At 32.8% G+C, this 14,157-nt stretch overlaps 1 pseudogene; it reads right to left on the reverse strand.

Moving 5' to 3' along the window:
• Nucleotides 1-793: 793 nt before the first annotated feature.
• On the reverse strand, nt 794-2,362 carry LOC141553219 (WD40 repeat-containing protein SMU1 pseudogene; annotated as a pseudogene).
• Between the last annotated feature and the right edge of the window lie 11,795 nt (nt 2,363-14,157).

Here is a 14,157-nt window from a genome sequence, read left to right on the forward strand (position 1 = left end):
GTCTTTATTATCCCGTTCTAGAGTGCTATGTTGGGCATCAAAATGTGATGTCCAGGCTAGCTCCTTGAAGGTCTCAGAATCAGCCAGAGTCAGGATAAGCAAAAGTCCTTGCCCCATGTTGGACACCAAAATGTAGTGTTCTGTTTCTCTAGAATACAATAGTTCTCTGGGAAGAGGTTTCTTGGGGAGCTTCAGTTCCAATTATCACCAAAATGCAGCCAGGAGTTAGTCCTTTACTGTCTCTTTCCAAATCTTCTCTCCAGCTCTCTGTGAATCCAAAGCCTCCATCCAGCACTGGTAGATGTGGGAATGAATCACTCTGCCTCCAAGAGTGTGGGATTGTGAGTTTCCCAGAATTCTTTTTTCTTTTTCTTTTCTTTTTTTTTATGCAGGTGGTAAATTTTATTCTATCAAAGCATTTCAAAGAAACAAAAACTGAAAATGGTTAATTAACAATGATGGAAAATCAGAGCTCACTCATTATTTACAAGTTTCCCTTTGGAAAGCACATATTAACTAGCATTACAAATAATCAGAAGGAGTGGAACCTGTTATAGCAATGACATTGTTTCACTTTTTAGGTACAGGATTACTGAAAACATATTATCCATAAGTATCTGCTTCTTTAGAAGCATATCTGCTAATATTTTTAAAATATACAAAAAAGGGTAACTTCTACTTAAATGAGAAATATAGCAAAAATTACTCTCATAGCATTTTTAGGCAATTTCCCCCCTTAAAAATTAAAACAAAAAAAGTAACACATAAATGTTTCCATTTAAGTTGCATACTCTCAGGCTAATAAAAATGAAATCATGATATTAAGGTTTCCAGAGCTTTAAGATCCCATCTTCACTGTAGGTAGCAATCAGTTTCTGATGGGGATGGTGAGCAATGCCAATCACATCCTTTTCGTGAACTGTCAAAGTTCGTTCTAGTTTGCCAGTTTCTGTGCTAAAACAGTATAGCACAAAATCTTCACCCACACAGTAGATCCATTCACTATGTGGTAAGAGGGCACAGCAGACGAAATCACCACCTTCTCTCTTACCAGAGCTGAAACTTCTGACAATCTGGACTTGAATGTTCATGATGACCACTGTATTTGATCTGTTACACACAACAAAGTGCTCAGGAATTTTAGGAAGGAGGACAACACTTTTGACTGTGATTCTGTACCTGCAGTGCTGCCAAGAGATTTGAAAGTATTTGAACATTTGGTGGTCTTCATATTCCAAATCTTTGCAATGCCATAAGATAATGCACTGATTATATAATGTCCATCCTGAGTAAAAGTAGCTTCATTAACAAATGAAGAGTGACCACGAAATTCCTTCAGGGTTTTCCCAGATTTTAAGCCATGTATTCTGATTATTTGATCAAAGGAGGCACTAAGGATTTGACTGCTATCCTTAGAGAAACTGAGGCAGGTGACACCTTTACTGTGTGCCCTTTCAAATCTTCGTAAACACTGTCCACTCTGTATCTTCCACACCTTTATTTTTCCATCTTGGGCCCCAGTTGCTAACATTTCTATATCTCTACTGAAACACATACATAGTACAGCATCATCCATCATCATAAAATTGTCTTGTGCTTGGTACTTGAGATCCTTCCTAATCTTTCCAGTTGTAAAGTTCCATACTTCAATGAATCCATCAACAGAGCCAGTGACCAGATATTGGCCATTTGGAGGAAATCCAGCACATTCCACATGTGATTTCTGGCCAAACTTAATGTGTCTGCTTAACTGTGTAGGAAACTTCTCTTCTTCCATATCTTTTACAGCTGCTTTGTCTCTGAACAAATCAATAGTTATACCAGGAGGAAGCAAACCTTGGTGTTGTTGCCACTTCAAAGCCTGTCCTAACAGTGCCATAAGACAAGATGGAGGTACAACACTGACTTCTCCAGCTAAAGCTTGTGCAATTTCTGCTCTTCTTTTTTCCTTGCTGCTTCCATCTGGATATGCCTCATGAGGATCAAAATAGGACCTGGCCAAGAGATTCTCAAGATGAATATATCTCTCTGGCTGAGTTTATTTTAACATTATCATAGGGTCAGTCTGTCTTAGAAGAGATCTGGCAGCACCCAATTCACGAAGTTCTATTAGTTCCAGGACAATCTGTTCATAGAGATCAATCAGTATTTTGTCTGGTAATTTCAGAGACTGTATAGCTTGCAAAATGGTATCCCAATGTCCACTGTTAATATTTGCCACAAAACTCTCTATGCTGTCCACAGTATTCAGTGACACATTTGTCTCCTCCTGCAAAATGACTAAGGCTCGATGTAAACCATTTTCCTCCAAGTACTCCATGATGAGACCTATAGCATCAGACGACTCAATTTCAATAGACATCTTGAACTCTCGGAAATCTGCCACTGAACTAGAAGAATGTGAGGGGCGGGTTTCCCAGAATTCAATCTTAGATGTGAATCTCCCAGAAGTCTATGAGCAGGCTATTCCTTTACATTTGTGAATCTGTTGGACTCACAAATCCACAGAATCCTGGCTCTCTGAATCTCCTCCAGCTTCCCTGAAGTTGTCCTAGGAAGTCTTCTTGACCCAATCCAGACTGCCTCCTTCCAGATTGCCTTCTCCTTTTATCCTCCCAAAGAATGGGCTTGTAGATACTCCAGGGGCTTGTGGGAACTACTTACAACCAATGAACTTGCTTCTTTTGAAAGTGTAAACTCCTTTAAAGGTGTAAACTCCTTTTCAGAAATCTAAAGTTGTAAACTCCTTTTAAAGGTGTGAACTAAAGGTGTGAACCCTGAGCTAGAGAATTTTTAAGTACAGATTTAACCACCTAGTAAGAGCCTAACAGATATCTAATACTTAGTAGATTTAAGGAGATGGGTTAAAATGAAATGCAGGAGGAATGGAAAAAAAAAAACTTTTAAGATAGGACAAGAAAGGAAAAGAAATTCAGAAAATAGATCTCTTACACTAAGGTATGATTTAGTAGTGAGTAAGGTTTTCATTTATCCAGACAATTGATGGAACTATTTTTAATTTAAAAAACTAAGTAGATATTAGGAGCTGGACTAAATAATATTATTCTTCAGATTTTGGGGAAAGGGATAGATAAAGTAGACTATTATTCTTAGCAAATAGTTTTGACAAGAGAAGAAGATACTGGTATTCAATGAGAAATGATGGGATTGTTGAGATGGCCTGGCTACCTATGATAGCAAAATAGACTAAGTCTGGGTATTCTCTGACATATGCTATTATTTTAGAAATTCCAAAGATTTCAGAGAAAGAACAAGTATCATTCCATGGACTAACCCTCTCTAAGGGAGTCAACCTAGAATTAATGTTAGCCTCTCAAGTGAAAATCTAATGACATGATGAGAAATTATTCATGAGGAGAAAAGGGGGGAATTGTTTAGAAACACCAAAGAAGACAAACAAGAAACTTAATGACATACTTACATTTTTAAAAAATTGCATGCACATAATCCAAGGAACAGCAGGAAAAGCTCAGAGTGAATGTAATAGAACAACACAGTAATTGCAATAGTAAGGCTAGTCTCTGAAAGTGCTGACATTGTTAAGAAATACAAAAGACAACATCAAAGAAACTTAAATAGTGAGGGTAAAATAAATTTCTTATTACTTGAGGTATATAAAGCCATAATTATTAAACTTGAGAAAGTTTTACCCAATATTTCACATGCACATATGTATAAACATATAAGCATGTTTGCACACATATATATATATGTAAAATGTATATATACACATACAAACACACATCTATACATATAAACTCTATTTAACCTTGCTTTCTTTGGCTAAGGAGAATACTCTTTGGATTAAATTATGTAAAGTTTGTATAGAAAGAGAGAACAGAGTATCCAAACAATAGAACAGTGAGATTAACTGGAATTCAGGAATAAATTATGTAGCAAATTATTAATAGGGTGAATAATGAGCATATAGAAAAGGAAGGAGAGATCATCAAGAATCAATATAAATTCACAGAAGTGATATTATGCCAAAATAAGTGTATAGATATGTATATATATAGATATATGTATTTTTATATATATATATAGATAGATAGATAGATATATAGATATATATAGATAGATAGATAGATAGATAGATAGATAGATAGATAGATAGATATATTTTACAATTGGTTAATGACTTATAGATGAGGGGAAATCTGCAGTTTACTAAGATTTTATCAAAACATTAACAAAGTCTAATATACTGTCCTTTTGAAAGAGCTAAGTAGATGTGGGTGAGACAATTGCACAATTATGCAGTTTGAGAACAGATTGTAAAAACATAGCTAAAGAATGTCATTACAGTTTCTAAGTCATCTTCTAAGTAGCTTTCCAGTATAGTGCTTCAGATATAATTGAATTAGGTAAAGTAATAGATGGCATACACATTGAACATAACAAAACATAACTGGAAATAACATAAAACTAGGAGGGATAGCTAAAACTTTAGATAACAATCAGAATACCAAAAGATGGAATGCTCAATATGAGAATAATAATACAATAATAATAATAAATAAATATTACTTATTTAAATAAATGTATATATAAATAAAATAATAATAATAATAATAATAATAATAATAATAATAATAATAATAATAATAATAATAATAGTAAAACAATCATGACATATCAGTCAAGCAAGCTAAGTATTTTTGGTTTTGGTTTTGATTTTTTTAGGCTGCTTTCAGAGATAGTATATATGATTACAGAGATGATGCCTTATTATATTCTACCCTTCTCAAGTCCTAGCTGAAATATTTTGTTCAGTTTTAGATGCCATATTTTAGGAAAGATATTGATAAATTGGCTATCATTCTGAGTAAGATAACCAGAATGACTGTGATTATAAAGACCAAACCATACGCAAAGAATACAAAGGAAATACATTATGTTTAGTGTGAAGAAGTGAGGTATTTTGGAGGAAGGAAAAGATTAAGTATATTCAAGTATTTGACAGGATATTATATGGAAAGGGAATTAGACTCTTTTTAAATTTTTTTCTCAATGGTAGAACTAGAAATAATAATGGTAATTCACTGAAAGGCAAGTAATAGCTTGTTAGGAGTGGAGGCTGGGGGATGATGAGCTTTCCTAAAATAGGAAACAGACAAAAGATTTAGAAATTATTCATACCTAGTTTATACATTTTAATGATTGATTCGTTGATTCTGAAACTCAAAGGAATTTTCAGCTAAAAGAAAATTAAAGCATAGAACATCATCTTAGCTAAATTAACTGAATACAAGAGTATAGGGATCCTTAAAATATCATTGGGAATTAAGCTATTACATTGGTAGTTATTCTCTCAGTCAACTGTTTAATTATTAATTTTGTCTTAGATTTTCCAGATATATTCTGAAATCATTGTTTTGTTTTGTTTTGTTTTGTTTTGTTTCCTGAGAGTTCTGATAGTTCAGATCAATGAAGCCTTCAAATTCTCTCAAAATTATGTTGTTTTTAGGATAGATTTTTTTCTATGTAGGCTTGGTTTAATTTTTCTTTCCTACCTTTCTTTGCTCACCTTTGTATGTTTTATCTTTATGCAATTTCAAGATACCACATACCTCTCCTAATCCCTTTTTTGGATACCAATACCCCATCTTCAACTACCTGCATGAAATTTTGAAATGAATGTTGAAACTTGAATGGAAACCTCAAACACCCAATTTTTTCCTTTCTTTGGATCTTCCCTAATACTATTAATAATAGGCAGCTAGTCAATAAACATTAAATGGCTGCTATGTGTAGAGAGTTGAAACTCTGGTGAAGTATACTTGAAACAAGGATACTTACAACAAGTGCTGACACAGTGTGATAGATGAAATGATGGTTCTCTAGTTCACATACACTTAATACTTAGCATAGTGATGTAGTGGTTCTCTAGTTCACACATATTCGGTATGCTGGAATGATGTAATTGTAATAAGGTATTTAAGGGCTAAGAGGACTGGAAATGAGACATTCTTTGACCATCCTCCTGGTGTCTCTCCTGACTCTTGAACTAAGATCAAGACCAAGTCAGATTGTGCAGACACTGACTGTGAAGGAGACAATAAATACTTTAGACTCTATTCCTGTCCATCCTTCTGGTGACTATCCTGCTGAGACCAAGGCCCTTCAGAGTCTTCCAAAAAGCTAGCCTGGACATTACAGCGATGTGCCAAGCACAATAAATAATCAAATCTGTATAAATAAGTTATATATAGCCCAGGTTCTTGAATTATGGGTTGTGAATCCATATGGTATCTTGTAACTGAATTTGGGGATCACGAAATTATGATTTATTATTAGTAAATTTTTAATTCATATACCTCTTTCATATAACTATATACCTGGGATCATGGAAATTTTTCTCAGGCCAAAAAGGATTGCAGCTGGAAAAAAAAGTTTAAGCATTCCTAATGTATAGGATAAATAGGAAACAATTAAGAAAGGTCCCTAGAATTAAAAAGGGTTGGGAATGGTTTTCTGTAGAATATTATATTTTAGCTGGGACTTAAAAGGAACTAGAATAGCTAGTACATAGCATACACACATATACATGCATGCATGCGTGTGTGTGTATATATATATATATATATATATATACACATGTATACATATACACACATTGTGTGCATGTCTGTTTATATAAATATAGGTACATGTATACATATATGTGTGTATATATATATTTATGTGTGTGTATGTGTGTGTGTGTGTGATTTTGTGTATATAAATGGAGTTCATTGAATGGGGTATTTGTGTATGTGATCAGATCTTCAAATTAAAAAAAAAAAAAACACACACACACTTTGATGGTTGAATTGGAGGATGGATTGGAGGGAAGAGAGAACTGATCCAACTGTAAGCTATTTTAATAAGTCCAAGTTTGAGGTATTGAGCATTTGTACCAATTTTGGAGTAAAGAAGGGATCATATTCAAGAGATGCTACAAAGATGAAATTGATAGGTTTTGACAACAGTTTGGAAATGGAGTTGAGAGACAATGAGTAGTTGAGTATGACATCTAGGTTGTAAGCCTGAGGGACAGGAAAATGCTGTATGTTGTATTTAAAAGTAGGTAGTAGAGGTGCGGCTAGGCGGAACAATGGATAGAGCATCAGCCCTGAACTCAGGAGAATCTGCATTCAAATACAATTTCAGTCACTTAACACTTCCTAGATGGCTGACTCTGGGCAAGTCACTTGATCCCAACTGTCTCAGTCAATTAAAAAAAAGTAGATAGGAGGAAATTAAGATATGGGGAACCTTTAAAGGAAAAGATAATTCAATTTTGAGTATGCTGTTTCTTAAATTCTTTACTGGACATTCACTATTCCCTTTATCTCCAAGATTTGTAGTTTGGTATCATCCTTAGACTTGTCACTCTCATACATGGCATACATCCAAATACATAGCTAAATCTTGTCATTTCTACCTTCATAATATTTATCTGTCTTCATTCACAGAAACACAACACTTTCTCACCTGGACTCTTGCAATAATCATTTAAGTGATTTCCCTATGCTAAATCCACCTTGCCCCAACCTTTGCATGCACACACACACACACACACACACACACACACACACACACACTCTAATTCGTCTTTACACAGTTGCTAAAGTGATTTTCTTAAAGTGTAAAATTGATCATATAGCTTCCCTATTACATATACTCAGATGCCTCCTTATTACCTCCTATCATTTCCAACTTCTCTTTCTTAATGTTACATTCTTATACTTCACCCCCTTCCTTGTAATATCTGATTTTGTTATGCTGACCAGTTACTGTCCATTTCATACAACATCCTATTTCTGATTTTCTATTCCTAGAATGCTCTCCTTCCCAACAATCATCTCTTAGCATTCCTGGATTCCTTTAGATCTCCATACAAATATTACTTCTTCCAGTTATTTACTCTTCATGCGTCTAGCTACTTCTTTCAACCTCTGTGGTTTCTCTCTGCTTCATTAAACAATATTATTTATAAACTTCTATCTTACTTCTCCTTAAGAAGGAATTACAAATGAATTTGTATTCTGAATTACTATTCATTTATAATGGTTTCTCCTTTTTTTTTGTCTCTCTTTTCTGCATATATGATGCAATATAATATCTTTTAAGCATATGTATGTTCTTGTTTTGATGATTTATACAAGATAATCTTACTTATGAAATTGATATGTTCTGCATCTATTCTTTTTATATCAATTGCCAATTTTTCTAAATTGTTGATAAATTGTTTTAGTAGGTCAGAATGGAATCATATAAATTACAAGTCATACTTCTTGCATTTTTTTCCCCCATTTTTATTCTTATATTAAATTTGTATAAGTTGTAATCTCCTCACTAACAAACTGATAGTCTGGCCGTATGTAGGTAGTTGATTCTAGAAAGATTATACTATTTGTAACAAATAATTTCCCTGTTAAAATATAATAAATTTCATTCTTATAATAATAACAAAATAGTAATAGTACTTGTATAGTAATTTAAAATTTGCAAGATGTTCAACATGTTACTTCATTAAATCTTTACAATACCTGGATAGTTGTTGTTCTTATTCACATTTTACAGATGATGAAACTTGGCTAATGAGAGATTAAAACTTGACCAGGTCACACTGTTATATATTAGAAGGATATTTCAAACTCAATCTTCCCAAATCCAGTTCTAATTACTCAATCCAACTAGCTGCCTAAGAGATGCAATTTGGTCCATGATTTATCCACTAACTTTCAATTTTTTCCTTGAAGAAAATATTAATTACATTGTTACAGAACTTATTGTTCTACAAGTCTTGAGTTTCTCTTGTTCTTTATTCCATATATGTTTTTCTAATATATTTCTATCCATCATCACCTATTGTTACTTTTCCTTTGAAAGGTATCACTATATGCATTTATTTTATTTGGAGAATCTTTACTTGTCCATAGAATTTTTCCACCTCTTCAGCCTCAGTAGAAAGTGATCTTTAGTAAGTTATAATTAGTTTCATGATGGCTCCCTTTTAGCAAATTTTCTGAGCATTGTAATATGAAACAATGAAACCTGAGAAATGCTTTCTTATTGCCTTTGATCACAGGAAAAAAAGATTCATTCATATAATTACTTTATTTAGCTCACTACAGATATCTATCAACTGTTCTTTCATTTAGCTGTACCATAAGTTTTTTTTTTTCCTATTCTGTAATACAGTGTGAAATGTTAATATTGTTATGATTCTGGTCTTCTAATCTTATATCCACTCCATGATAACTAGATAAGGATCTCCCATTTAGTAGACCAATAGTCATGCAAATATTTATAAGTGTTGTCAAAAATGTGTGATTCTTAACACTCTCTAAACTCTTTTTCTGACTCTTTACCACTATATTTGCAAAAGTGAATGAGGTCATAAAAATTTTTGACCATTTTGCATTTTCTTCTGTTTAGTAAGTTCCAAGGACAAAAAAAAATACATAAATAAACAAATAAATGATAATAACAATCACAAAATAGATAATGGTAATAAGGCCTTCCATAGTTAGCTAGATGAGTTCTCAGAAAGCAGTCTCTGCTTTTTATCTTTGCTGTCTCTATTGAGGATAACACAATATTTCAGATAAAAAGGATACATAATCCAGAAGTCATCCTTGACTTTTTTCACTTCCTCTCCACTTCAGTTTCCATGTATGGCCAATTATGTCTCTATAACCTCTCTCATATGTTTTTTTCTCTCCACTTATATCATAATAATTCTAGTTGAATTAAATCTTACTTGACTATAACAATAGAACACTAATTGGTCACCCAGCATTCAGTCTCTATCCTGTGTAGAGCTACCAAAGTGATAGTTCCAAAGCAATGATCTAACTACCTAACTCCCTTGCTTACAAAACTTCAACTTTTTATTTTTATTTCTAGAATAAAATGCAAAGTCTTTTACAAGATGATAGATTTAGAGTTGGAAGAAAACTGAGAGCCTATCAAGTCCAAGCTATTGTCTTTTCAATCTAATCTAATTTAATTCTCTCTTCTTTACACACATTTTTCCATAATCAAATAGACCCATTTGGTATTCTTCAAATAAAATATTCTATTTTCCATTTCTTGGCCTTTTCACAGGTGTTTCTTAACCCTAGGATTTTCTCCTTTCTTAACTCTCACTCTTGAAATCCCTAGGCCCCCCTCAAGGCTCAGCTCAATTACCAACTCCTAAAGCATACCTTTTCTTATTCCCTTTTGGTAAAGATGAAAATAAATAATATGTTCAAATCATTTTGCAAACCTTAAAGTGCTATATAAAATAAGAATTACTTATATATGAAAAGTGAAGATAATTTTGTGGGTAATTTATTAGAGCCAATGTCATTTATATCACTTTAAGGGATAAAGAATTTGATAAATATATTTTCTGGGGCTACAAGTACACTCAATTTGATTTACTTGTCATGTGATTAGGATCTCATTTATAGGTAGCTAGAGGGCAAGGTATTTTAAAATACAATATTTCTCTGTTTACTACATTGCTTGAATTGGGAAACCTGGACTCAGGCTTAATTTCGTTCAACATGTAGTTCAAATAAGAATACCCCAACCATTATGCACTACTTATAATAAAGTCAGGCACTTCCCAAGATGATTGATACCATGTTTTCTGGAGTGTCTATCTTCTCTGACTACAACAACTGATTTACATTTCATTCAGCTGTTAGGAATCTAATTTAGACACAAGTCAAAATAAAAACACTTTCTGAAACTTTCACAAAAACATATGTCTGCTTAGATATTTTCATCCCTCCACTGAGTTTTCCAAAATAGTAACATATGGTGAATTATCACAAAGTCCATAGAATGGAAGGAAGCCTCATATTAAAAGTGTTTCATTGGCTTCTTGTTATAACAAACAAGACAATCTGAGAATAAAATGGCAAAGACTAAAAGCATGACCAATATTCACTTAGGATTAAAATTATTTATCTATGAAAGTGAAAGTAGTCTCTACAAATGAGGACAATATTATTTAATTGTCAGTCTCAAAAAATTTTGTTCTAAGTATTAGAACAAATGATTTATACAAAATATGTAAACTGACATAAGATAACAGTTTCTATTTTTCTCCCCTTCCTCTCCTAAGCTTTATTTTTCCTTTCTTTTCTTCTATTTTATTTTCTTCTCTTTCATAATTCATAGAAACTCCTCACAGTGATGGTACAGAAACCCATTGATACAAACAAGCAATTGGTTTGCATGTCACAACCTTATAAAGTTGCTGAGGAATGAAAAGCCCATTGATTTGATGATAAATGTACAGGTAGTATATGTCAAAAACAGACCTACAATTTGTCTTCCTGATTCCAAGGCTTTCTTCTCTATCCACTATATCATGCTGCTTCCCAGCATCATCTTATTAACATCTTCATCATCATCACCATCATGACTAATATTGTTATTGCTAATATTAGCAACAATATCATTGGCAATAACACTTTTATCATCATTACTGTTTTGATGATAGATTTTAAAATATGTGTAATTACATGAATTTTATTATTCTCTTTTGAATGCACATTTCCAAATAACTTTATGCAATACAAGAACTTTTCTCATAACAACCAAGCAATATAGGTCATAGAATCATAAATAAAGGCTGAAATGAATCTCAAAGCTCACCCTCACCTAGTTCAATCTCTCATTTTCACTTTTTAGAACAAGAAAAATAAGACTCAAATATGTTGGGTGACTTGTCTTAGACCACATAGACAGCTAATTATAAATCCCAAAATCAAACAGATCTTGTGATTGGAAATGAAGATAAAATAAATGTAATTACCCTCATTTTGCAAATAATACTGTTTCCAGTCATTCAATAAATATATTTTGTCTCTGGAAAGTCAAATGATTTGTATTAGGTTTGATCTTGATCTCATGATAAAAATAAGTTCTAACTATTGCTTTGTTGAAATTTCAAAGTATCTCAATTATGGAATATTAGAAGTTACATAAAATTAATAAAATAAATACAGGAAAATCATTCCTTTCATGGCTATAAGTAGGGAGATAAAGCTTACCTATATTTTTGGCAATCAGAATGATAGAAAAATAATTCTGATTATAAGAAATAAAAGAACTTTTGAATGAACAAAGTCAAGCATTCAAAAGGAAACTATTGATTTAAGGAACTTAAGGGAAAAATATACTCAAGCATTAAGACAAATTTGTAAGACTCAAAGCCATTCTCGAATGATTAAGCAGTCAAAGAATATGGGCAAAGAATTCTCAAAAGATAATACATAATAATGATGCATATATCAAAGGAATTATGTATATTGAACATGTATAACCTACATCAGATTGCTTACTGCCTTGGAGGAAAAGGGATGGAAAGCAAGAAGGGTGAAAAAAAATAGAACTCGAATTCTTATAAAAAATTAACATTAAAAACTATCTTTACATGCAATTTTAAAAATACTGTTTATAAAAAGAAAAATATGATGTAATGAAGAATTGATTCAAAAATCAGTATCTGTAGCAGCCCTTTTTGTAGTTATGGTGGAGACTGAATGGGTGCCTATTAGCTGGAGAATGGTTAAATGAATAATGGTGCATGAATGTGATGAAATATTGTTTTTCTCTGTGAAATGATTGGTAGGATTATTTCAGGGAGCCTGAAGAAGCTTACATGAACTGGTTCTGAGTGGTGTAGGTGGAACCAGGAGTGCATTGTACACAACAAGAGTGCAATTGTATGATAATCAACTGGTATGGATTTAGCTCTTTTCAGCAATGATATGGTCCAGGCCAATCCCAATTGATTTGTGATAGAGAGAGCCTTCTGCTTCTAAAGAGAAGATTTTGGGGACTGACTGAATGTGGATCGTACTATTTTCACCTTTTGTTGTTGCTTGCTTGCTTTTTTTTCCCTTCCTCATTTTTTTTTCTTTTTTGATCTGATTTTTCTTGTGCAGTATGATAAATATGGAATTATGTTTTAAAAAAATCAGAATCTGACACATATTGATTATATGAACATGGACTATTAATCTCTTAATATGTCAGTTCCATATAAATGCTCTAAGACTATAGCTTGCCCAAGAGGTAGTAATATTCCTTGTTAGAGGAAAATCTCACTTCAGGTTAAATTACCTTCCTCTCCATAATAACCATATATGATGCAGTAATTATTATTACAATGCGAATTTTAGTTTGTAATGCAAATAATGAAAATAATTCCACATAATACCTAATATTTACATAGTAGAGTTTTCAAAGTACAATTATCACCATCATCATTAGATACATCCAAGATTTACATGGTACTGCTTATGTGATAGGTAATCTGCTAAATTTTATCTCATTAATCCTTATAACCACCCTGGAAGATGAGTTCTATTACTATTCCCATTTTAAGCATGAGGAAGCTAAGGCAGATAGAGGTTAAGTAATTTATCTAAAGTCATACAGTTAGTAAATATTTGAGGCTGGATTTGTACTCAGGTCTTTCTGACTCCATTATTAGTGCGCAATTCCTGTGCCACCTCTGATTAAAAACAGAAAGAGTCAGTGTTTTGTTGACAGTAAAGTTATTCCAATAATTCTAGAAAGCAATTTCAATTTATTCTAATTGATAAAAATTGCCTAACATTCTGTCCCAGTTGCCATTGTTAGAGCTATATAAAGATGTCAAAATTCAGAAAGTTCTCATAATCATGAAAATATTTAAAGGAGAAAAATTTTCAAAATGTCATCTATCATTTTTACTGTTCTTAATATGTACTGGCACTGTGCTAAATGCTAGGACTACAACAAATTGCAACAAGCACTTTCTGCTCTTGAGGAACAAAACAATTATATATAAGTAAGATATTGGAAAGAGGATTCAAGGAAGATGGTGGAATGGGTCAGAAAATTCCAAGCTCCCTAGATTTGCCCAACAAACAAGACATAATAATGACTCAGGGAGGACCTAGAGGGGCAAAAACAAATAAGTATTGCAGCAGAACAATGATCTTCCTGGGACAATCTGAGATCTGAAGAAAGGTATCAGGTTGAGCATTTGTCCTATATGAATTTTAAACACCTCCAGGCAAGTACCTTGGAACAAGAAGTGGGGACCTGTGAAGTTAGCTTGATTGGAATGTAACCCCTGTCCTAAAAACA

The sequence above is a fragment of the Sminthopsis crassicaudata genome, chromosome 2 (assembly GCF_048593235.1).
Source record: "Sminthopsis crassicaudata isolate SCR6 chromosome 2, ASM4859323v1, whole genome shotgun sequence".
Classification (NCBI taxonomy): Eukaryota; Metazoa; Chordata; class Mammalia; order Dasyuromorphia; family Dasyuridae; genus Sminthopsis; species Sminthopsis crassicaudata.